The sequence below is a fragment of the Lepidothrix coronata genome, unplaced genomic scaffold (assembly GCF_001604755.1).
Source record: "Lepidothrix coronata isolate B3197 unplaced genomic scaffold, Lepidothrix_coronata-1.0 Scaffold214, whole genome shotgun sequence".
NCBI classification, from domain to species: Eukaryota; Metazoa; Chordata; class Aves; order Passeriformes; family Pipridae; genus Lepidothrix; species Lepidothrix coronata.
In genome coordinates, this window is record NW_016690394.1 from 103,168 (window position 1) to 128,898 (window position 25,731).

The following is a 25,731-nucleotide window of genomic DNA, read 5'->3' on the forward strand; positions in this document are numbered from 1 at the left end:
TCCCTGCTTGGGCCTCACTGCACGTGGTGTCCGTGGACACGGCTGTGGAGGGTCAGATCCCAGAGGGACAGATCCCAGACATCCGTCCAAGCCTTGGCTTGGCTGTAGCAGTTGGTTGTCGATGTTAAACAGTCCTGGGAACGTTTGTAGGGGTGTAATTGTATGATTTGCACCCCCTCCTTAGCAGGGGGTGGTTGTGCACCGCCGGACACGGCTGGTGGTGGAAGGGTGCCCTTCCCAAAGCGGGCTTCCAGAGGCAAGGCAAGAGCTGACACGTTCAAGGTGGTATGTAAAACATCTCCTGGAAGCTTCAGCATGCTAATGAACTAATGGCACTGAAATGAATTGCTAATTAAAGAATTAGAAGGCTTCAAATCAGGTAGTACCATAGAGAACAGATCTCAGTGTTGAAGGGAAAATCTGCTCTCAGATCAAGTGTTGCTTTTCCCATTATTTCCTAATTTTTTCTTTGGTAAATGCATAAGTTTTGTGTCCATACTCGGGTTTACTGGCCCTTGTTGCCTTGAGGCTCTCGTGGTCCTTGTGGTGTCTGTGTTGGTTCTTGCCCATTTGCTCTGCAAAGGAGCTGTCACTGCTCTCCTTCACCTGCACAGCCTCCATCCCTCAGGAATGAGCCACATCTTACCAGGATTCACCTTCCTGCTGTCTCACACGAAGGACAGAAATAATCCTGGAGAATCACAGGGCTCCTTGTGACTCCAGCTGGTGTGAACATGCCCGTTGCTTTCCTTCCTTTCTCACAGCTTCAAACCCCACTTTGGCCCCTCAGGCCGTTCTCCCGGCTCCACCAGGGCTGCAGTTTGGTGGAGGTGTGGAAGCAGGAGGAAGCAGGGAGGAGTGTGCTGTGGAGCTGAACCTTGTGCCATACCCAGCTCCTCTGCTGGAATGCAAAAGAGGCAAAGCCACGGAGCAGGACGGGGGGTTCTGCCCCGGCTGAGAAAGGCACCGGCTTCTGTTTCACAGGGTCGACTGTGGGGTGTTCAGGGGTGCTTTGGTGGATGTCGTTTCATGTTGGGATTAAAGATGTAGCTCTGGGCTGCAGATGGAAGGGTGGATCTGCCTTCACTGACCAGGCTGTGTCTGCACACCCTGGTCTCAAATGTGATGGTCGTGTGAGCGTTTGACGATGATTCAAATCGGCTCACGGAATCCATGGAAAACCTCACCCAGCCAAGAAAAAAAAGAGTTTTCTGTTGAATCACTGGGCTGAGCTGGGTCACCAAGGAGCCTTGTGATCCTTAGTCCTTCCCGAGGGAGGTGGCAGAAGTTCTGGGTGCCACCATTTAGCTGGGTTGGTTTGGATGCCCTGGAATCTGACCTGTGACAGCCCATCTGTGGCAGGGGCAAGGGAAGCACTGGGCCGTCAGGGAACATGCCTTTGTCTTCTTCCCTTTCCCAGGGCCAGTGGGGCTACTCCATGACCTGGAATTATTCCCCTTTGCCCCTTTAGTTAACAGTGCTGCCAGAAGGTTTCTGAGTGACCTCCAGGGAGGTGAGGGGCAAGGGGAAAATCAGCTTTTAAACCTGCAACCTCCAGCACCTCGAAAGTCTCTGTTTCTTTCCCTACCTGGCCACCCAGGCATGGACTGATAGAGGAATTGCTCGATGTAGGACTTGGGCTTTTTCCCTGCTTCTGCTGATCCAGGATTGTCCCTTGTGCAATGGAAGTGTGAGATATGCATTGTAAGAGCCATGTAAAATAGCAGCAGCCATTAACTTCAGTCACTTCCACAATAAATTACTGTTATTATTGTTATTTATTAGTTTTATTTTGCTTGAACAGATATGAGGGTTTTTTATGTTGGGCTGCAAAGTGAGCTGTTGTTCTAAGGTAGGCATTCTGCTGGCTGACAGGTGGTTTTAGTTTTGTCAGGGCCACAAAAAAATAAATATTTTGGTGACAGGGGAACTTCAGAGCTTTGTCTCGTTTCAGGGAATAGCAGGGATGTAATAGCTGCATAAAATCCTCTAATTAAAAGAAGCAGCTGAGCTGTTTAGGCTTGTGAACTGCCACTAAAATGCTAATTACTTCGGTGTGAGAATGTCTGGAAAAGCTTCACCAGGAGTCATGAGGGTTTCTCCTGTTTGAATCAAGTTCTTGAGTTATGTAGAATTCCAGAATGGTTTGGGTTGTAAGGGATCATAAGGATCATCTCATTCCATCCCCTGCCATGGGCAGAGACACTTTCCTCTATCCCAGGTGGCTCCAAGCCCCGTCCAACCTGGCCTTGAGTCCTGTCTGGAGCAGCTAATCCATGAATTGCAGACCCTCCAGCATTTTTGGGTAGGAGTCCTGCTGCCTTTGGGAGAACATGCAGGTGTTTGGGTCATCTCAGAGCACAGACGGTGATTCAGCAGCTGCTGCCAACGATGAGAATCATTTTGGGAGAAATATCTGAATTATTTTGGAGGAAAGATCACTGTTTCTGGTCAGCTAAAAGCCTGTTGCTTACCCAGTTGAGGTGATTTTTACATTTCTGTCTGTATTTGGAGCTGGCAGGTTGTTCATTGCTGGCTTGGGCAGGTCTGGTCAGCTCCAGGGGGATGACAACAGGGTGGCTTTTCTGTGATGAAAGGGAAAACTAAAAGCTGTGAGTTATTACCTTGATCTTACTGGGGTGTTCTCAGCCCTTGTACTTTAAGCTGAGCGAGCTGAGATTTTTGGAGTGGGTAGTGCTCCTAAAAAGATGCACATGGGCCTGGGGAACAGCATCTTCAAAAATCCTCTGGTGGCCTCAGGAGCATTGCTGATGGTGTATACGTGGTTAGGGTACAGCACAGCAATGCTTCATCTCATTCCTTAGTGTGTGTGCCTGCCCCTCCTTTCCCAGCCCCATCAAACCTCCATCCTTTGACTAAATCTTCCCAGACTTGCAGGATTTGTGGAGCTGGTGGCTGTTGTGCTGTGAATTCGGGCACTGTTACCATCTCTTCCAGGGAAATGATTTCTTAAGGGGGATCTGCTTGGTTCTCATTTGGGAGTGCAAAAAAAAACCGTCTGGAGAAGCATCTTATGCAGCAGTTTGATGTTCCTGGAGAAAAGGAGGCTCAGGGGGAACCTTCTCACCCTCTGCAACTCCCTGACAGGAGGGGGGAGCCCGGGAGGGTCGGGCTCTGCTCCCAGGGAACAAGGGACAGGGTGAGAGGAAACAGCTTGAAGTTGTGCTGGGGGAAGTTTAGGTTGGGTATTAGGGAAAATTCCTTCATGGAAAGGGTGGTCAAGCACTGGAAGGGGCTGGCCAGGGCAGTGGTGGAGTCCCCATCCCTGGAGGTGTTCAAAAGGCCTGTGGATGTGGCACTTGGGATATTGGCCCCCCTTGGTCCTCTGTAACTTAGAGCAGACTCTGCAGAGCTCGGCTGCTTTTAGTGCTGCTCTCCAGGGCTCACCCTGGGGAGCCTTTTCCCCCACCCGAGTGTTTGGGGCTGTTTGGGAGGTGCCTGGACCCGGGTTGTGGCTCGAGGACAGTCAGGGATCACTCAGAGCAGCAGGGACTGTTGACAAATGGGGCTGCTCCAGGTTCCTGAGTGGTGTCTGTTCCTGCAGCCTAATGGGAGTTTCAATTAACGTGGACAAGTGCAATCATAAATAACCCTCCTAAAATGAGATGGAATTTTAGGGCTACATCAGCATGTTCCCTGTGATGCCGTTGCCTCTCCGGAGAGGTAATGCCATGATTTCCAGCTGAAGGGAGCTGATGACATCTATTGACTTTTCCATCTCTTAGAAGAGTCCATTTATTGTGAGAATAAAATGTGAATTAGAAAAATATGGAATTGGCTGGTGTTTTATGGAGGAAAAGAGGACAAGTCAGCTGGTGAGAAGTTGCCTGTGGCTGAGCAAGGGGTGCTCTCCTGGCACACTGTTCACTTTGTGTTACCTGAGCTGGCACAGACACGATCCAAGGAGCCTCTGTGGCTTTTTTGTTAATTACTAATATTTCACAGCTTGGTTCAGACCTGGATTTAACCTTATCCAGGCTGTGCTTTAAAAATCCACTTCTGGGAGATGCTGCTGTTAAAAATAAAGATACACCAGAGTTCACAGTTCCAGAAATACTCTGTTTTGTGGCTTCCAGACCTGTCCTCCACCCACCAACACCCCCCTTCAGGGAAAATCCCAGCAGGATTAGCAGGATTTAGACAGGGTTTCTTCCACCCCAAACAACCTTTGCAGGTCTCAGCTGAAAATAGCCAGTTTGTCTCGTGCTGGGGCTGCAGTTGAGGGAGACAGAGATGGAGTAACAAAATCAGGTTGCCCTTAGAGACACATTTGTATCGAGCAAAAGCATTGATTGGGTTTTTGTGCCGTTTGCCGGGATCTGGGTCCTGGTTCCCCCCGGGAACTCTCTCAGGGCTGGGGGAGACACAGGGGGGTGAGGCGAGGTCTGGGTGATTGATGAGCTCTGAGTGAGCTGTCGCCAGTGCTGGTTAATTTAGAGATTCAAAACTGAGCCTGGAAGTAATGAGCTCTCCCTAATTAGGTGCTTGTGTGCAGGTGGAACTATTGCAGCTGGTGCTCCCAATCCTGCTGGTTTGTATTGGAAAGCATGACGGAGTGAGTGGGGTGCTGGGAATACAGTTCATTTGCAGCAGAGGGGTGGTTTTTTCCTGTTACCTTCCCCTCTAACTCCTGCTTTTCCTTCAGCATTCCCACTTGGCTCGGCTGTGAGAGGTATCTCACGTGGACCAAAACCTAAAAGGAAAGGGGCTTATAAAAAAGAGGGAAAGGGGATTTTTTATGTGGACAGATAGTGGCAGGACAAGGGGGAATGGTTTAAAATGCCAGAGGGCAGGGCTAGATGGGATATTAGGAAGAAATTCCTCCCTGAGAGGGTGGGGAGGCCCTGGCACAGGGTGCCCAGAGAAGCTGTGGCTGCCCCATCCCTGGAAGTGTCCAAGGCCAGGTTGGACAGAGCTTGGAGCAGCCTGGGCTGGTGGAAGGTGTCCCTGCCCATGGCAGGGAGTGGGACTGGATGAGCTTTAAGGTCCTTTCCAACCCAAACCATTCTGGGATCCTGTGATATTTTGTGGAAGGGATATTTAAAAAGGGTATAAGTTGGAGGATTTTAAGATGTGCTGGGGTGTAACCAGGATGTGCCCCTTGGCTGGGGCTGCTGCAGTGTGGCTGGAGCAGGTTTGCTCAGCCAGAAGGGCTGGGGCTGTGCCGGGGGGCTGTGCCCCCTGAACTCCAGTCACACAGTCAGACATGCCAGTGCTGCCATCCACAGAGATCCCAAACCCATCCACAGAGATCCCAAACCCATCCACAGAGATCCCAACCCATCCACAGAGATCCCAAACCCATCCACAGAGATCCCAAACCCATCCACAGAGATCCCAAACATGTCAGGGCTCTGAGGGGAGGGGAGGAGGGATCTGTGTAGCTGGAGGAAGGAGAGGGACAGCATGCTGTTCAGTAAGCATTTGAAGGTCACGGTTCCCTTTCAAGCTGCAATTTTCAGCCTTGGAAAGCTTGTCTTCCGACAGGCATTGAGGTTCACTGGGATTTGTGTGCCCCTTTCCTTTGGAAAGCTCTGCCTGTTCCCATTCAGCTCCGTGCAAGCACAGCTCGGGGACCATTGTGTGGCAGACAGCAGGGAAGGGAAGTGTTTGGGATTATTTGGAAGCTGGTACTGAGATCAGTGATACGTAATTAGGTAAAAAGCTCAAGATGAATTTCAAGAAAAGTTTTATTATGGGATGTTTATTATGAACGTTTGTTCAGGCATAAGCTGGGATAAGCAGGGAAAGCCTCCCTGTAACACTGGGATCTGGGCAGAGCTCAGGAGAGGATGATTTAATGAGGAGCACTTGGATGGCAGAGGGATGGACAAGCCCTATCATCAGGTAGTTCAGCTGGGGACCAAGGCACCAGTCCTGTACTCTGGGATTTCCAACCAGGCCATAAAGGAGCCCTGAGACATCCACTATGTTTATGTAGGTGAATTCCTGTTACAAAAGCAGAAGATAAATACCTTATTTAAAGTATTGTTCCAAGTATAAAACAGCCCATAAACAAGAACTTGAAGAGAATTGGGTGTTACTGTTTAATACACAAAATACACGAAGGATTAAAGAGGTTGTTGCACAAACACTTCGTTGATCCACTTAAAATTTATATGTTTGATAAATGGCAGCTGGGCTGTGAACACTAACTACACATGTGGCACTGAAGAGCTTTATACTGGGCCATAAAATGTTGGAACAAGCTTGCTAATGGCTTTTGCCATCGGATCCTTCTGGGAATAAGTCGTTAGGGAAGGTGGTGCATCCTGGAGGTTTCTGTTGGCAGGAATGATGCACTGCTCTGTTACAAACCTTGGTACTTTTAAACCATAAACCCCATTTTTGCCTATTTACAAACACCTTTTGTCATGTTCCTTTATTTTTAAAACCTTTGGCTTGCCAGAAATACGTCTTTGGACCAGGTTTAAGTGTTAATTATTAAGGTGTAAATCTGACAAGGTCTTTTAAGGAATTCCTCACCTGCAGCCCTTAACTGTGACCGTATCCCTGAGTGCTCATGCCAGCAAAAGAGTTGTATTTGTTTTTTCCCTGGTATAATAACAATAAACACCAAACACTGAAACAGCAGTGCCCCACTGGGGCTTGACCTGTGGAACAGTCAGGGCTCGGAATTGTGCTTCACTTTGACATCTCACCGTGTTGCTCAAGAGCAGTTGCATCTGGCTAAGAAAATGAAAATAAAAGCAGTGTTTTCATCCAGAGGCCACATCATTCTTGTGAAAGTGGCCCCCTTATCAGGAATCCTCTAGCAAAGAAAACCCTGAGCAGACAAAATAAACCCCAAACCCACCCTGAAATGAAACGTGATCTCTGCAAGGATGGGAAATGGGATATGTTGTTGGGTGGAGGCTTTGGAAGGGTTAGAGAAGGTTGGCATTTCATTAGGTGGGGTTTAAGTCTTTAAATGTTTTCCAAAATCCTTGAATGATGTTGGTCTTGATTTTTGTAATATTAATTATCCCTCATTTGTTATGAGCACACTCAGCTGTGGTCGGGGGTGCTCGAGTCCTGTAAGAGATGAAAACACGGAGGTGACAAGGACGTGGGGGAAACCAGCATGTGCCTGGAATTAAGGGCTGGATTCTGTGGATACACGGGGGGATTGAATTCTGGTCACCCAGGCAACATCAATCCTGCCTTCTCCTAAGTTTGGAGTTACTTGCTTTGTGACCTGACTTTTATTTTCCTTGGATGAAGTCGGTTTGGTTGTCACTTTTCAGCGTGGAGCAAGAGGATGACACTGGTTTTATCTTACACGTTATTTTTTTCCCAGGTGACTTTCACTTGGTGGTTGATTTGGGGTTTTCTTGTTGTTTCGATTTGTTTAAAGGCTGTAGTTTGCTTTACCAGCTTTCCTTCCCCAGGCTTCTGAAACATGATCTGTCAAAAGAGGGATTGATTTTGAAGGGGGAGTTGATGGATGAAGTGGTTGCTAAGAGCAGGGGGTCGTGGTGCTGAGTTTGGGGGTAGTGACTGGAAAGCTGAGGCAAACAAGCTGCAAAATTTCCCGCTGAGGAGTTTGTGCTGCCATTTAATCCTCCCCAGCACTGGAGCTTTCCGAGCTCCTCATTCCTTGCCATGCAGCTTTCCAGACCACACTGTGCTTCAGGGGAGCTGATGTTTTTCCTTTATCCGTTCCTTTATAAGCCTGGCTTGATTATTATCCCATATAGACTTGCTAAGAGGAGCACGATGCTGCCTCCCATCCCTTCTGCGCCGCGGGCACAGCGGAAAAATTGGGGAAGCAGAGGGATTTCAGCAGCCTGGATGCACTTGGGTACCAAAGCCCAGCAGAAGGGCATCGCTGAGGCCCCCCTTGCGCTGCCTCTTTAAGAACTCAGGCTCTGCCTGCGAGGGCGACGGGCAGGAAGAGCTCCGGAGCCAGCCCGGCGTGGCACGGATGCGGCCGGGGATGCGGCTGGGATGGGCTCCGCTCGGGGATGCGGGGAGAGGACCCTGCGCTGAGCTGGGATTTTCCTGCCGGAGCTCTCTGGGATCTCAGTGCTGGAGCTCTCGGGGATCTCACTGCCAGAGCTGTCTGGGATCTCTCTGATGGAGCGCTCCGGGGCTCGCTGACGGGGCTCTCCAGGATCTTGCTGGGGGAGGTCTCTGGAACTCGCTGTCAGATCTGTCTCTCCGAGATCTCACTGTTGGAGCTCTCCGGGATCTCGCTGACAGAGCTGTCTGGGATCTCGCTGATGGACCTTTCTGGAGCTCGCTGACAGAGCTGTCTGGAATCTCAGCGACAGAGCTCTCTGGGATCTCACTGTCAGATCTCTCCAAGATCTCACTGCTGGAGCTCTCTGGAGCTCACTGACAGGGCTCCAGGATCTCAGTGCTGGAGCTCCCTGGAGCTCGCTGCCAGAGCTCCAGGATCTCACTGCTGGATCTCTCCGGGATCCCACTGCCAGGTCTCTCTGGGATCTCACTGCTGACCTCTCCGGGATCCCACTGCCGGAGCTCTCTGGATCTCGCTGCCAGGTAGGACCGAGGGCGCCGAACAAAGGCTTCGCCCCGCACAGGATGGTGGAGCTGCCAAGGATGGGGTGATGCCGGGGAAGTTCCAGCTGCTGTGACTGGCAGAGCCTCTCCCTTTGAACGTTTCCAGAGCCCGGGCGGTTTCCCAGCCGGCTCAATGGAGTGTTTCTGCTGTCGGGATTTCACCTCCTGCATTTTAATTGCGCGGTGAATAGAGGAGAGGCTGCAGAGGAGAAACACGCTCTCCTAAAGCTCCCTGCCATCACAGCCCTGCCTGCTCAGAGCAGTTCTGTAGATTCCCTGCTCAAAAAAAGCTGGAAGGAATGCTCGAATTTGATGTGGTTTCTTGCCCTCCTGTAATCTCGCTTGATGGTTTTATCTTGTGTTTTTTAATACACAGTTTCGGTACAAGCAGGGGCACGCGTGGGGATTATATAACCCTGGGCATGGCTGGTGGGAGACTCTGTTTCTGGGCAGGGATGAAAATGAGGAGTTCTGGAATGGTTTTGTGAAAGGCGCCCCTGGGGACCGGGGATATTTTTATTCCTGTGAGAAGGTGCTTCCTCGGAGCTGGGAGGGAGGAGAGGAGAGGCCAGCAGTGCCTGCTCAGGGGAAAATGGGTGGTAGTGGCTGAAATGAGCTTAGGTGAGAAGCACTATTTGAGGGAAAATAAATCCATTTTGGGAGGAAACATAATGGAGTTATTTCTTCCCCCCTCCAACCTCAGAGGCAGGAGCAGAGCAGGAAAACCTGTACAAATTCCTGCTTAAGAGCTGATTTTGCTGCGTGTTTCCAGGTCGTTCATTGCTGGAGCAGCACACAGGAATCTCACAGAATTGCAGTTTTGTAGCATGATTGGAACAAGCAGAGAAATGTGATACAAGGAGGAGATTTCTGCAAGGAATTCCTCCTGACTGTCATTTCACTCAGCATTTGGCAGTGCCTCTGCTCCAGCAGCTCTGGGCTGGATTTTTTTTCCATAGTTGCTTTACAGAGCAGTCTCATATTCCCCTCTCCTCAGAGTGTGGCTGTGGCCGTCTAATTAAAAGAGATTCTCCCCTTTTTAGGGAGATTTTTGATTTCCAGAAAAATTCTGTTTGGTTTCCAGCCAGTGTTCCTTTTCCCACCGGGTCTGTAACAGCTCCCAAAATTCCCCAGCTTGTAATCCTGCTGCAGCCAAATGGGGACTGGGTGGAACTCCCGTTGCATCTGTGCCTGCATTTATTAATGTGCCAGAAGTATCTCACTTAGGTGAGATTTTAAATATATATTTCATGAGTTAATGAGCCCTGAACAGCCACGAGGAGGATCCAGCGCCGGTGCTGCCCGTTGGCTGCCGTCCTTCTCCTGGATTCTGGCATGCTGCTCATGGAGGAGGGAGAGCTGTAAGGAGCAAAGCACAGGCTGCAGTTCCTCTTTACTGACCTGATGGTTGCAGAGGTGGTTTAAGAGATTCCCCTTGGATATAAGAGGTTGCCCTTGCTCCTGCTTCGTCGCTCTCCTCGTCTTTTCTCCCTGCGGAAGGAGCTCTGAAAACGGTGTGAGGTTTGGGTTATCTTTGCTTTTCCACCCCTCCCTCTCCCTTCCCAGCCTCCTGGATCATTTTGGAGCATGGCTGCACAAGTCAGTGACGTGGGTGGCAAGGATATAGGGGAGGAGAAGGAAGAGGGAGGGCACAGGATGCTCCTGAATTGGATCTACCCATGCCAGAATAGTAACGTGAAAGAGCTGCCCGAGTTATTCAGCATATCCTGGTGTTCCTGCCTGTGGGGAATCCAGTGCTGCAGTGGAGCCAGACTGGTTGGACTTTAATTCCTGAACTTGTTTGTGTGTGCTGGGGCTGTGGGAGGGCAGCAGTCCCAGGGGTTGTGCTGCATTTTGGGCTGTGCAGCCCTTCACGGCACCAAAACCTCTGTGTGAGTGCCCTGGCATGGTTTGGGATGGGATGGGATGATGCTGCTGGATGAGGTTCCACTTCCCACCTGCTTGCCCTGACCCGTTCACCTCCCATGGGGAGTCCCCGTGCTGTCACTTAACCCACTTCTAGGAAAGAGCCTCGTTAGCATGACTCTGATGAACTTTGCTGTCACCCTGGCTCGCTTCTCCCGCAGTGACAGCAGCTGTTATCCCAGGATGGGCTCCTTTGGCAGGTGGACGGAGAGGGAAGGTGGGGATTTCCTCTGGGGAGCCAAAACGAGCTCTGGGGGGGTTGGAGGGAACCAGGGAACTTTCCACTAGCCCAGCTCCTTGAGAGGAAGCAGGAATCTCTCCACTGGCCCAGCTCCTTGAGAGGAAGCAGGAATCTCTCCACTAGCCCAGCTCCTTACAGGGAACCAGGAATCTCTCCACTGGCCCAGCTCCTTGAGAGGAAGCAGGAATCTCTCCACTGGCCCAACTCCTTTCAGGGAAGCAGGAATTTCTCCGCTAGCCCGTCTTCTTGCAGAGAGTCAAAGTTGGGTGCTGGAAATATTCACTTTCCCCAACCATTATATCTCATTAAGGCTTACTGGAATTTAAGGCATTTGTCCCCCTCAGTCTTGTGTCCAGGTCAAATCCTTTGGCAAAAAGGACTTAAAAGGTTTCTTTTAATTTTAATTCTTCTGGTGAGAATCATCCCATCCTGGGAGTGATCTCAAACACTGACCCCAAACTCTGCAGATCCCTTTGAACTGCTCCTTCCTCCAGGCAGCTCTTCCTGGGTGCAAAAAGAGTGGGTGCTCTGCTCAAAGAAGATTATTTCCTCCTGCCTTATATAAGTTCTAAAATAAGAAAATAAATCCCAACCTTGTCGAGGATGAAACCGTTTTTCCAAACTCAGGAACGATCCCTTTTGAGGCAGCGATTGCTTCCTTAAATTGTCAGGGCTGCCTGGAGATGGGAAATCTCTCAGTGACACAAGGGGGGCAGCTCCATCCCGGGCCTTGGGCTGTCATTCCTGTCACAGGGATGTTCTGGGGGTGAGGGAGCAGTGCTACAGCAGGAAATATGAGTTTTAATTCTGCCTTACAGTGTGTTTCTAATCCTCCACTCCCAAATTTTGGCTTTCTGCTGCTGTTTTTTTGCAGAACTCAGGCACAGATCCTCGGGATGAAGGCTGGGAGTGGTGCCTTGGCTCCACTGAAGTCTGTGTCAAATCTTACTGTTGTTTTGCTGAGTCAGCCCAAATCCCCTTTGGTTGTTAAAAACCTCTTTCCTTGTGAAATGGCACCACTGGGGACTGAGCTGGCAGGGCTGGGGGGCGAGGATGTGCCTTGGACCCTGCCAACAAATCCCTGCACTGCTTGAGAAGAGGCAGAAAGAGGTGGAGGGGGAGTGAGCCCATCCTGGGAACCAGTGGGGCTGCATCCTGTTCCTGGTTTTCCCAGCTTGGAGCTGTTCCTGGGCTGTGTCCTGTGTCTCACCTGCGGGATGGACAGGACAGGACTGACGTGCGAAGGTGTTGTGAAGGTCAGGGCCAGGCTCTTCCCAGCCTAATCCTATCAAGCCAGGTTTTTATCACGTCTGGGGCTCAAACACTGAATATGTAACAAATTTGGGAGGGTTTAGAGCAATTTCTGAGCCTGTTGGTGAGGGAGGAGCTTTCCAGTGATGTGTTCAGAGCCAAAATGGTGTGATATTGTACATTTAATTCCGTATATTTGTTTCTGATGCTGTAGATTTGCCTTAGTGCTGCTCAAGGAAGAGTTGATCCGGATTGGGGGTGCTGGGAACAGTCAGCAGGGGCAGAGCAGGTTGTGTCTGAACAGTCCTGACATCAGCCTTAAAAACTGGTCCCATTTTAGGGGAAACAGGTTGGATTCTGTACCTCAGGTCGCTCTTGAGCGTTGTCAGCACTGGTGGGGTCTGTCCTGTCGCTGTGATTTTGGTCCCTGCAAAGCTTTGGGCAGCAGAATTAGTTTGGAGATCAAACTTGTAGTGCAAAGATTCTCTTGAAAGACTCAAACTAATCTTCTGGGCTCAAAATTTAACTTAGGAGTGTGTTTTTCCTTGTTTGAACAAAATCAAGAAGTGTTTTCATGACTATTTAAAATATCCCACCACGTTAACATGTGAGGTTTGTGTCTTGCCTTGTGTGCAAGAACCTTAATCAGACTGTTCTCATTTTCCATGAGGTTTTGATGTATAAAATATAAACAGCAAAAAGGTGAAATCTGATTATGGCATTTAGGAAAATTTTTCAGTGACTTTTTCTTGACAGATATATGCTGGGCCTAAGGCCACAAGGCTTTTTTTTTTCTTTTAAATTCCTGCATCCCCTTGTTTTAGTCCACAAATAAACCAGATTCTAGCTTTTTTTTTTTTTTTTGTGCATAAGGTCTTTTTCCCTTTTTTTTTCCAGTCTAAGCAACCTCTTGTGTTTTGCCTTTAAATCCCCCTGCAGCAGCTCCTGGAAACCTCCCATTTATCCAACAGCCCCTTTTTTTTTGGAGGGCAGAGGAGGGAAGGAGTCACTGGGTGAGGAGAGGCAAACAAGGAAACAATTCCAGCGGGATTCCTGCCTGCTTAGCAAAACAGGAGCTGCCATTGTCCCGGGGCCCTGCTGATCAGCAGGGTTTGTCCTGCTGAATGCCGGGGGGGGGCTTGTGGCTCCTGGGATTTTCCCCTTACAAATAAAACCAGGGGTGGGGGATCTCTTGGCGGGCCCAAGGTTTTGTGGATTGTTCAGGTTCCCTCGCTGTGTTTGTGGGAACGGCCTCTGGAGCCACACTCTGCTCCTCCTTGGGGGAACCTGTGGGATTGGAGCTGCCAGGGTGGCTGTGAGTCCTGGGGGTGGGTGGGTGTCCTCTTTGGGGGAACCTGAGGGACTGGGGCTGCCTGGGAGTGCTGGGGTGGGGGGGTGTCCCCCGGGGGTGTCCCCACATCCCAGCCCTGCCTTCCAGGCTGCTTTCCTTGACTTGCTGTGTTGCAGAATCCCCCGAGGTCCTGTCCAGCAGCCCCTCGAGGATCGGATCTTCACTCCGACCGTCTCCGCTGTGTACAGCACTGTGAGTATCTGCCCAGGCCACCTCCCTGGGGCTTGGGGAAGCACATCATGTCTCATGGCATGGTCTATTTTATATCAACTGTATTGTCATAGAGTTATTAAAAAACCTAGTGCAATTAGGAACCATACAACTAAAAAACATACGTTTAAAAAGATGCAACTTCTCTTTGCCTCCTGAAATAAGTGGTGCTGGATAAAGATCCTTTTTGTTGCATGTGAGCAGGGAAGGGAGGGGGCTCAGGAGGGGGGAACCAGGTGGGGGTCAGGCTCTGCTCCCAGGGAACAAGGGGCAGGACAGTGGGAAATGACCTGAAGTTGTGCCAGGGAATGTTTAGATTGGATATTGGGAAAATTCCTTCATGGAAAGGGTGGTCAAGCACTGGAAGGGGCTGCCCAGGGCAGTGGTGGAGTCCCCACCCCTGGAAGTGTTCAAAAAAAGTTTGGATGTGGCACCTGGGGACGTGATTTGCTGGAAATGGGGGTAGTGGCCAAAGGTTGGGCTTGATGATCTTGCAGGTCTTTTCCAACCTTAATAATTCTGTGATTTTATGAAGATTCTTTTTTGTTGCACATGAGTAGGAAATGAAGAAATCTTGGGAGGACTTGTGGGTCCATTCCTATTTCTAAGTGTCTCTAGTTTTATTTAGCAGATGGGAGAGTGGGTTTTCCCAACAGTTTCACTGGAGTGACAATGTTTGGGCCATATATTCCCTCTGTGGCTCCATCTCCTTCCTTCCCCCTGCATCTCAAAGACTGACTTGGAGTGTGTTAGTGGCTTCACATTTCCAATACCTTCAGAGCATCAGAGAAATAATCAAGGAAGATTTGTTTCCATGTGAAAGCATTCCATTGCACAGAGGAAGAAATTTGTTAATAGTAGATTGAATATCTATAGGTGCCTTTGGCTCACTGTCCTACATGTTTGTTAATGTATAATATTGATTATTGTGGAATTTTAGCTTAGAAACACAGTGATGTTTATTTGTGAACACATGATAGTGTTTTCTTTTATTCATTTCTTTTTTTCCAATGGCAATAGCTGGAAGCCCAGGGTTATTTATAAGCTTTGCCTAATCAGCACAGCCCTGGGAAAGTTATATTTTGCTTTTCTGGTTGGGATAGTGCAAATATTTTTAATGCCAAAGCAAAAAATGCTTTTAAGCTGCTCTTTTAATTATTTGGAAATTAGGAAGAAAAGCTGTAGATGGGATAAATTCACTGTATTTTATGCAGTAACATAAGCTGCTTATAGAAGACATAAGCTGCTGGGTGAGGTTTTCTCCTCCTCTGTTTGCAGGAATGGGGTTGTCAGCTCTGGTTCCATGTGGGGGGTCCTGGGCTGGAACATCTTTAGCCCAGAGAAGCTGTGGCTGCCCCATCCCTGGAAGTGCCCAAGGCCAGGTTGGACGGGGTTTGGAGCAGCCTGGGACAGTGGGAGGTGTCCCTGCCCATGGAGTGACATGAGCTTTAAGGTCCTGTCCAACCCCAACCATTCCATGATGATGATCTTTGGTCCCTTCCCTTTTTGGGTGCTAGAGATGCCTCTTCCACCAGAGCAGCTGCTGTCAGGAGGTGCCAGGCTGAGCTTTGGGCAGGGCTCAGGGTGCCAGTGCTGCCAAGTGCCCCTTGGTCCAGGCAGAGACTCAGGTGACATTTCGGGAGCAGAAGGACTCAGGGTTGGCCATGGATGGTCTGGTGGGCAGCCAGCCCTGGGGGAGCTGGAAAGGTTGGGATACAACTCCAGCAAGGGTTTAGGATTTAGAGGTTTGTTGTTGACAGCAGTGAATAACAAACCCAAGCTGCAGGTGGGGTTTGATTTTTTTTTGCTCTCTCTGTCCTCAGTATCCGACACATAGATGTATGTATGGGAAAAAACAACACCAAAGGAACAAATTAGGAAGAAATCCCTCCCTGGGAGGGTGGGGAGGCCCTGGCACAGGTTGCCCAGAGAAGCTGTGGCTGCCCCATCCCTGGAAGTGTCCAAGGCCAGGTTGGACGGGGCTTGGAGCAACCTGGGCTGGTGGAAGGTGTCCCAGCCCATGGAACAAGATGATCTGTGAGGTCCCTTCCAGCCCAAACCATTCTGGGATTCTGTGAACATAAATGTACAAACAGTTGTAATAAATAATTCAGTTTTTATTGTCCTTTATGTACCCCATACAGCACTTAAAAACCACTTTAAAAATATCTGAATTCCTTTTAAAGAGGGTTATTTTTTTCAACTCTCTCCTCCCAAGATATAATGCAGATGCCTGTGGGGAAAATATGACTGTAAAAATTTAAATTAATGTAAAATAGAAAAGTAACTGTGAAGAATGACCTAAAATAGCTTTTCAGTGTGGAAAAATATCACTCCTTGCTGTGTTACAGGAATAGAAGCCAGGGCTGGGAGCGTCTCAGTTCCAGGCTGTAAGAAAGCACAAGTTTGAGAGAAAATATCATGTTTTGGGGAAAGGAGAGAAATTTCTCAGCTGGATTCCTTTTGGGCTTCCATTTGAAGCCCCAGGCAGTTGGCAGATTTAGAGAAGTCCAGAGAAAAATGAATTGGGATGGAAAAAGCACATGATGGGAGAGCCTTGACAAATTCATTCATGAGAGGTCTTTGTTACACAAGTAAGGGCACCGGGGATTTAAGGTCTGGGTTTGCAACAGATAAAGAACTTTTTAGTTGATGATTTTTATATATAGCTTGCCTAGATTTTACAAAAAAACCTAATTGAAGGTGTGGAAGGTCACCATGGAATCACAGAATCATTAAAGTCGGAGGAAAGACCTCCAAGATCATCCAAGTCCAACCTCGGAGTCCATCCTCAGCACCCAGGGCTGCTGCTCCCCTTCCATGGTTTGTTTGCTTGGGCGTGCTGGGTGGGATCCCACAAGGATTATGGATCAGCGTTTTCAAAGATGGGTATTTTGAGAGGGTGGTTGGTTTGGGAAGAGCTTTGGGGTCTGAAAGCACCCCGTGGTGACTCCGAGCTGCCTTGGTGTGCCCTGTGTGTCGTGCATGGCATGGGAGGACAAACCATTGGAGGCAGCGGCAACCCACAGGTGAAACCCCAATTTTTAGTTAGATTAATTCAGTTCTCCTTCCCATGCCTTTCCACATGCCTCATCAGGAACTTGGTTGCACATTCCAGAGCTGGTTTTTTCCAGAGCTACAAAAATGGGAGTGGAAAATCAAGTGGCTTCCAGAATGAGCCCCAGTAATAAAACTAAAGCAGAGGAACAAGTCTTCCTGTAGGGCAGAGACAGGAGCTGAGGAGGAGGCCAAGTGGGATGCAGTTTGTTTGAGAACTTGGAGATGCTCAAAATTCCCAACAGAACTTTGGTAGAAACTCTTTCTCAAGGAAATCATACTGGTGTTAAAACCAAACCCACCTAAATTCATCATGTGTCGTCTTTGCTTATTTAATAGTGTCCTGTAGAAAATACTGATATTAAGGAAGTTGTTGGATTGGGGTTTTTTTAAGTAAATCAATCTAGGGTAGAATTATTTTAAAGCAAATCACAGTTGGAAATAATTATTTCAATGAACTAATCTTGTAATAATTTCCCCTCATCAATAATGGAGACACTCTATCAAAAGAGCTAGATTTGGACATGAGGATTTGGGGTTGCCCTTTAAGCAGCTTCTTGCCTGGTGTTTCCTAATTCTTTATATTGCAAGAAATTAAGATGGTTACTCATGTGTCTGCTGTAAGATGCCAGAACTGTAGAGTTTAGACAGGAAATAAAAATGAAGTTTTGTTTCTGTTGTAAGTTATTTCAAAGAAATATATTCGAGAGAGTTTTTTGGGTTGGAGTTTTTTGGAAGGATGTTGACTTCTGACAGCAGGGGAACTGCACCCACGGTACCATAAATCCCACAGGCCACCCCTGTGCCCAGAGAAATGGGGCTGATTCCGTTGAAATGAGATTCATGTGGACAAATGACCGGGAGCAGACGCTCCTCAAATACAGCCTGAGCTGGGAATTGGATAAGAGGAATAACTGTGGAAATGGACATCCAGTTTTTGCACAAATCCCCTTTTTTGGCAGGTTGTGGTGGAGGTTCCCAGCTCCCTCAGTAACATGCTGTGATCTCAGGTGCTGAAACTCAGACCAAAAATAGTTTGGGATAAGCTGAGGAGCCACACTGGGACCCTGAGCAGCCTGGTCCAGTGGAAGGTGTCCCTGCCCCAGAATGGGACGAGCTTTAAGGTCCTTCCAACCCAAACCATTCTGGGCTTCTCTGGTTGACTCCTGGGTGTGAAGTGGTTAGAAATGAGTGTTAATGAGAGGTGCCTGTGTGGGGAGGAGGGTTTGTCACCTGGTCAGGGGCAGCCTTGAGCAGAGTCCCTGAGCCTGGCTGGACCCAGCGCTCTGTGATTCGCCTTCGTGTCCTTTAAGGGGATCTTCCTGCAGTGAAGAGAATCCTGTAGGGAGGAGATTAGGGAGGATTAGCTGCTCCAGCCACCCTGTGCTTAAAGGAAGGATCTGGGTCAGGAGGCCGGCGCGGTCCCTGCTGGCTGCAGAGTGTGCAGGAGGGATGCTCAGTTCCTCACCCCATCCCACCCCTGCCACGGCCAGGGACACCTTCCACTAGCCCACATTGCTCCAAATCCCATCCAACCTGGCCTTGGACACCTCCAGGGATGGGGCAGCTTCTGAAGTACCTGAAATCAGGTACTTGGTAGGGGGGAAGAATAATCCCAAACTTGTAAATGGTACTAAACCCAAAAGATTGAATCTCAAAAAGAAAATCAAGAATTCCAGACTGAGTTTTTATGTCATCTCTCATTCATTACTTCCTTTAAAACACAGGATTAATAAGGCTTCTGGAAAACTAAAGTGAGCCTCTTGGTACTCAGGGAAAACAGAAAGTGATGCCCTAGCAAATTAATATGTCATTTTGTGGATCTGTTTTTAGGAGAACAATTTAATCTATAGATTTAAGGGGGATATTTGCTTCCATAGTAATCTCAGACCATTTAATAAAGGGCAAACCACACCCCAGGGTGTGGTGATGGGAACAGGCATCCCAGAAGGGATGAACTTGGATAGGCTCTCCCTCGAGGGTTTGTTAACAGTTATCAAATGGACACACAAATGCAGCAAGTTTGTTTTCCCTTATCACCTGTTGTCATTAAAATCAGTATCTTACGTTTCATTTTATTTGTAAGTAATTTGTGGTAGGAAGAGGAAGGTGTAGAAGCACCTCCTTTGCTGGTGCTGCTGAGAAAGGTTCTCTCTGCTTTTCCTTCTGCTGGAAGGACCAGCTGATCTTAGGAGGTCGTGGAAGGTCAGTGGTGGGTTCCCATGGGATGCTATCCAAGTGTGGTGGTGTTGGTAAGATTTTATAATTGTTCTGCTGCCTTAATTAGGCTTTCAGGCATATTTTAGTGGTTCCAGACCTGTGCCCATCCTGTATCTGCTGCTTCTCTGCTGCACTGCACGGGGGTATCTCGGGCACCATCATTCCAAGCAGCTGCACAGTTTTCCTCTCAGTTCAGCTTCCAGATTCCAGACCCAATCAGAACAGCATTCCTTGCTGTCTTTAATTAACCTCCATCTTAGGTTATTTTCCCTATGGAAGTGGTGGAGTCCCCATCCCTGGAAGCGTTCAAAAGGTTTGTGGATGTGGCACTTGGGGACATGGGTTAGTGGTGGGCCTGGCAGTGCTGGGGGAATCATTGGATTTGGTGATCTTGGAGGGCTTTTCCAACCTAAATGATTCTAATATTCTATTCAGTGATTCTGTTTGTGTGTTGGAATTCCCAAAGAGGACTGTTGATTGCTCACACTGACCTGGGGTGTTATTAGTGCCCCTGTCCCCTCGCCACAGCTCCGTGTGGACACGGGGGCTGTTGGAGCCGAGGATTTTTGGTTGTGGATCAGTGAGCACTGGTGGGTGTAGGGAGGGAAGAGCTGGCAGTGGTCCAAGTCCCACAGCTATTGCAAAATAACCTCTGTTTTACCTCAAGAAGTGACATTCAGGGAGACATGCTGGTGCTGAGCATGGGACACAACCTGCTGATGGGGCTGTTGATAGGAATGATTTCCTTGTATTTTGTGTTTCCTTTGCTTCCTTCTCCCCCTGAACTGCATTATTTGATACCCATCATTCACAGTTGCTGCTGAGCCCAGACTGCTGCACAATTGACATGACAAGTCTCTCAGGGTTGTCACAGGAGTCAGGGAAGAGAGTTTGATTTTCTCAGGGTTGGGCTGTGGAAAGTTTCTGATGGTCTGTCAGGCTGGCTCTGGTTCTGTGTGCTCACACCTGCCAGCAGAGATCAGCCCAAAGGGAGAGATGATTCATCCCTGGCCAGGGGCAGGATCCCGTTGGGGACAGAGGCTGAGCTGCTCTGCCTGACCCACCCTTTCCTCTGGTGAGCACAGGGCTGCTGTAAATCTTCCCTCAGGGAAGGATCCTGGCCCGTTCCCAAGCCCAGAGCCAGTTGCAGGTTGTGGTTCTCGCTGGCGCAGCCCTTGAAGTGGTTCAGGGGCTGGAACGACGGACATCGATACTTGGAGTGCAATAAAATAACTCGGGAAAGGCAATCAGTGCTACACTCTGGGACTTCTGCTCTCCTGCTTTGCTCTCTTGGAGCTTGGAGTGAATAGTCCTTTAGAGGAGCCAGGAATTTCCTTCTTTATCTGGGCTGGGGAAGTCTGTGCACACCCGTCGGTCTGCAGTGCCAGGGACCTGCGTGGGGCCTGGAGTGCCTGTAGCTCAGGGGGGCAGGGTTAGATGGGATACTGGGAAGAGATTCTTCCCTGGGAGGGTGGGGAGGCCCTGGCACAGGGTGCCCAGAGAAGCTGTGGCTGCCCCATCCCTGGAAGTGTCCAAGGCCAGGTTGGATGGGGCTTGGAGCAGCCTGGGCTGGTGGAAGGTGTCCCTGCCCATGGCAGGGGGTGGGATGGGATGGTCCTTAAAGTCCCTCCCAATCCAAACCATTCCATGGTTAAGTGGTGCTTTTCAGCAAACAAAATACATGAGGAAAGGTCAGTGAGAAGCAAGTGCTGCATTTCTGTGAGTTTTAACCAAATCTGCCAAAATTTAGTTGTGTTGAACTGCTGGGAGGTGCCACCCGATAGTTATGGGATTCTTGTTTTCCTTTGATTTTCCTTTTTTTACTAAACTCTATAAAATATATTTAAAATAGTTCCATCACGAAGACAGTCCAGGGGAGCGAGTATGTGTGCTGTGAACATATTTTATAATATTTTACTTCATGTAATGTTTTGATGAGTATTTTTTATGGAAGCTGAGAACGGAGATAAACACACATGCAAGAATTGGCTTTGGTATTTCAGGCTTTCCTCCTGCAGATACCAGGGTCCTGTGCAGTCCTTTCTTTTTCCTTTTTGGAGGAGAATGTGCAAATCTCCCCCTTACTCTGTGTTTTGGGTCACTGGTAGTGTGTGTCCCTTTGCAAATCCCAAGATTTTCAATATGGCTTCTAATGGAGGGACCAGAAGGTCCCAGGCCTGAAGGCAAAGGGATATTGCAAAGCAGCACCACAGCAGGAAAAATCCAGTTCCTACAACGTTCCCACCAGTGACTCCAGCTGGTGCCCTTATTTTTTGATCCTTCCCCATTTTCCTGAAAATATAATAACTTTGCAGCCTTTCCCTTAAGAGATATGTAGAGATAAAAATATATATATATATTTATGAAGGTGCTGCTCGCTGCTTTCTTATGAAGATTTCAGTGTCTCTGCAGACCTGGTTACTAATGTTCTGTTTTACTAACAGTTTATCTCCACACAGGTAACACAAGTAGCAAGACAACCGGGTCCTCCTGCCCCATCCCCTTACACTGCACATGAAATAAATAAGGGACACCCAAATCTTGCTGCAACGCCACCGGGACATGCCTCGTCCCCTGGGCTCTCACAGGTAAGACCTGGCGTTGGAGCAGAGCATTCCCAGCCTCCCTCTTCTCCTCTTGTCCCATTCTCAGCTTCTCTGCTCAAAAAATCGAGTTGTGTTGTCCGTGACCAGTGTGGAAATTAAGTGAAGAAAGGGTGTGCACTCAGACAGCACTTAGATTAGCACACTAATACCATAAATCAGTAATTAAATACAGGTTTATCAGACATTAGTTCCTCGTTGAGTTTGTAACAGAAGCTAAAAGCAACTTGGAAAACGATAGGAAGTACTCATTGATGAGGAATATGCTTTGCTGCTGGATCAGGCACGGCCTGACTTCCAGGTTAAACTGCCCCATGTCCTCTGTCAGGGATTTTCCATGGTGAGTGTTTTGTTCAGGATGCTGCAGTTCTGTAATTCTAAGAAATGGGTCAGGAAAATGAGTTGGACAAATGAATGCTCATGAAAGAGATGAGATAAAGGGCTGGTTACAGAAACAGTCCAGAGGAGATAAATGGGAGTTATAATAAGAATGGAGAAATAGAGGTTAGTGAGATATGTGGAATGAATTGGTCTCTTTGTAGTCTTTATTAGATAAATATTCTGCAGGGCTGGAGTGAGAGTGGAGAAGCTTATCTGGAAAAGGAGGGGGCAAAGGAGGCAGGGAATGGGGCGAGAAAGGGGGGCTACAAAAGATACTGGGATCGGGGAGTAGGGTGTATAAAGAATGAGGTGTGAGACAGAGGAAAGCCTGGTGTTCCCTGTGCTCCTGGGGAATTTATACCTGTTGGAATCAAGTAGGAAGATGTGAGTGGGTCTGCTGTGAGGGGAGTGGGTTTGTTCTGAGCAGGGGGAGACAGGATGGCACCGAGGGGAGGACTGGGAATGGGGAGGTGGTGGGAGAGCCCCGAGCTGGGAGAAGGGAAGCTCCTGAGTCCTGCCAGCCTCTTCAATCCCTCTAGACCAGGAGATTCCTGAAAACAAATAAGGTCCTGGAAGGAACACTTCACCTGAGTGCTGCTCATCCTGGATAAAAAGTGGTGGGAAAAGTGGAAACTTGTGATTGTGTTCGGGACTGCTCATCCTTTGTGGGGTGGGGAATCTGAGGCTGAGGTATCTACTCAGGATCATATGTAGCTTGCAGGCATTAGTCAGCAGTGCTGGAGCTGTTCCTTGCACTCTTCCTGCAAGGTTTTGGAAGTAAGGGCTCTGGATGGAGCACTGGGGCTCATGGAGCAGGGAGGACACAGAGCAAACCCTCAGGTGGTGCCTGGCTTGTGTCATGGATCAAGACATTCCTTCCTGCTAAACTTCAGCCACACAGGGAAGCTCATCATGCAGGAGATAAGAGGGGAAGAAAGAGAACATTTCAGGCAGCCTCTTTAAAAACTGTTCTAATCAAGGGGTTTCTTTTCTTCCCTGAATATTTTCCCGTTGAGTCAGTGCTTACACAGAGAGTGGGCTCGGTGCCAAACCCACTCCAGCCCCGGGAAGACGCTCCTTTCCTGTTCTGCTGCCTCTTGCTGTCTTGGAAGTGAGTGTCAGATTGTGTCACTGCTGCGCTGCTTGGAGGGACCTGGGAGCCTCCAGGGCTCCAGGAGGATGTTTGTGCTCCCAGTGTTTGGGAACAGCCTTCACGTGCTTGGGGAGAGGGAGGAAAAGCAAGAGCCAGGGTTATAAGCCAGGTGAGCATTGGGCATTGTGCCCCTTGGGGGCCAGAGGGCACTGAGGTCTGGGGAGCTTTTCCCCAGGTGATTCCTACAAAGGTGAGACTCAGTAGCAAAGCAGCCAAAATGATGGTTCCTGTTCATTCCCAGCACTTGTGAGCAGGTGTTGGCACCTCAGGTGACCCTCTCCCTTGGAGCTGGAGGTGAAGGTTGGATGATGATGCCAGGCTGGACGGGGCTTGGAGCAGCCTGTTCTGATGGAAGGTGTCCCTGCCCATGGCAGGGGATGGAACAAGATGACCTTTGAGGTCCCTTCCATGAAGAACCAAAATGGAAGTGCTTACACTTGGGACACTCCCACCAGAAAGGCTTGAAAGGGCATCAAGCCTCTCAGCATGAGCACTTCCAGGATAACCTGTCCCCAGGGAGGGTTTTCTCTACCCCTGAACTATTAGAGGTTTAGCTGAACCTGAATTTTGAATATTCATATGTGTATCTCACTTTGCCCCCTGTCAGGGACTGGGTTTCCATGTTGTGTAAGAAATCCCCCAGTTGAGGTTTGGATGAAAGTTTCACCTGTTCATTGCATCGTGATTTGTCTCCTGTGGGTTTCAGGGAATGCCCTTGTGCCTATGTTAAAAAAGGTGGTGAGTGGAAGTTTCCTTTTTCCAGACCACTTGTAGTTTTGTAAACTTTCATCATGATTTCATTTATTTGCTCTCTTTTAGATAAACAATCAAAATCCTTTAAATCTCTCATCACTTGAAAGTTTTTCTGTGCTGTAATTGTTCTTTTTGTCTGATTGTTGGACCCCTTAAATCCTGCTGTTTCCCTTTTTGAGATAGAGATCCGAGCTGACATGGGATTTGGATGAATGTACTGTTATTAATTCCTTTAACAGCAATAAACCACTTCACAAATAACTGTATTTTACCCACCCACGCTGCATGGATGGTTGAGCACTGAACAAAGGTCCAGTCCTGCCTAATGTAGGAGTGTTTGTGCATAAAAGATAAGGGCAAGACCACTTCATTTGAATTAGAGTCTGATTAAGGGTCATTGATTTCTCCATCAGACCCCTGAGTTAATAAATACTCATGAAAGTGAGTCTTTCCGAGGCAGGGACTGCTCTGGAGGCAGTAGGAAATGAAAATATTGATGGATGATTTTAGGCTTTGGATATCATTTGGTACTAAAACTAATTTTGCCAGTGATAGAATTTGTGTCACTTGGTTGTGTGGTCACAGATGGCTGTGAGTGCTGAGCTCAGTCCGGGCTCAGCTCAGAGGTCAGTCCTTGCTGTCCCCTGGTCGGGATCTCACCATCTCCTGGGGCTCAGTTTCTTGAAGTGGGGATCTCACAGAATCATGGAATATCCTGAGCTGGAAGGGACCCACAGGGGTCATCCAGTACAACCCCTGGCCCTGCACAGACACCCCAGCAATCCCCCCCTGTCCCTCAGAGCACTGTCCAAACCCTCCCTGAGCTCTGGCAGCCTTGGGGCTGTGCCCACTGCCCTGGGGAGCCTGGTCAGTGCCAACCACCCTCTGGGGGAAGAACCTTGTCCTGAGATCCAGCCTGACCCTGCCCTGGCACAGCTCCAGCCCTTCCCTGGGTCCTGTCCCTGGGCACAGCAGACATCAGGGCTGCCCCTCATGAGGAAGCTGTGAGGTCTCCCCTCAGCCTCCTTTTCTCCAGGCTGAACAAGCCCAGTGCCCTCAGCTCCTCGAATGGCCCTGAGGGCCCTTTCCCCTCCCCCTGTGCAGAATCCATGAAGGAGCACGGAGGGTCAACAAGTGCTGCAGTTCCACAAGTGCCCCCTCTCTGCCCTGGCTGCTCCAGAGCTGCCTGTCCCAGCACTCTGGGTGATGGGGGTGAGGTGACAGCTTAAATTCTAGGAAGTGATGAAAGGAACTGCTGTCCCTCAGCAGAGCTCCGGGAGCTGGAGCCCTTCATGGCTCTGCAGGGTTGTGTGTGATGAGACAACGACACTGTGCTCTCTAAGGGAGAATTTGGGAACCGTGGATCAGGGATGTAAGGCAGATTTAGTCCCTCCTGTGGGAAGTCAGGTGCAGGTGTATGTTGTACCTGTGTTGGCTTTCCTTCAGCTCTATTTAAATGAGCAGAAGCAGCTGTTCTGCAGTGCTGTGGTTTGGTGACTCTCTCACTTGCTCCTCTGCCTTTTCCATGTGATGGAGCCAAAACAAGAGCAAGGCTCGCTGTCCCACTTCCTCCCAGGGCTTTCCTGACAACCAGCCTCTGGCACTTTGCTGCCCTTCAGAATTGGTTTGTGCAGCACAACGAGGAGAGCTGGGCAGTGATGTGGAACAGTCCCACACCCCCGGCGCCGCAGCAAGAGACGGCCTTTGCTTCCCAAATTCCAGGGCCTTGAAATCATCGTGCAGCTCTCAGGAATGTGCTGAACCGCGCAGGGGAATGCGCAGCACATGCTGCTGCAGTGATGTTATGGCCAGATGTGGCCCCAAGTACATAAAATTCTGTATTCCTGTTGGGTTTTGTGTGGATATTCCAACAGGGAGAGGAGGAACACGGCCCCTCTGCCTCCTCTCCTGGCTTGAGGCTGCACAAGGGGATGGTTGGACGCAATTTGCTTTCTCGGTGTGCAGAGGAAAGGAGAAGCTGTTGAAAAAGGAGCTGAGAAGTCCCTCCTCGGGTATGGCTCCCGGAGCAGGTTCT

At 49.1% G+C, this 25,731-nt stretch overlaps 1 protein-coding gene across 9 annotated transcripts in view; it reads left to right on the forward strand.

The window, feature by feature from the left end:
- Positions 1–25,731, forward strand: part of EIF4G3 (eukaryotic translation initiation factor 4 gamma 3) — a 143,691-nt gene that overhangs the window by 27,461 nt on the left and 90,499 nt on the right. For 8 of the 9 annotated variants that reach the window (XM_017833446.1, XM_017833441.1, XM_017833438.1 and 5 more), the window contains exons 2-3: positions 13,436–13,511; positions 21,266–21,394. The gene's annotated coding sequence lies outside the window, so the exon portion shown is untranslated. Of the gene's footprint in view, positions 1–8,365; positions 8,530–13,435; positions 13,512–21,265; positions 21,395–25,731 lie in introns of those variants that run through there. The other variant, XM_017833444.1, reaches the window with a different exon arrangement.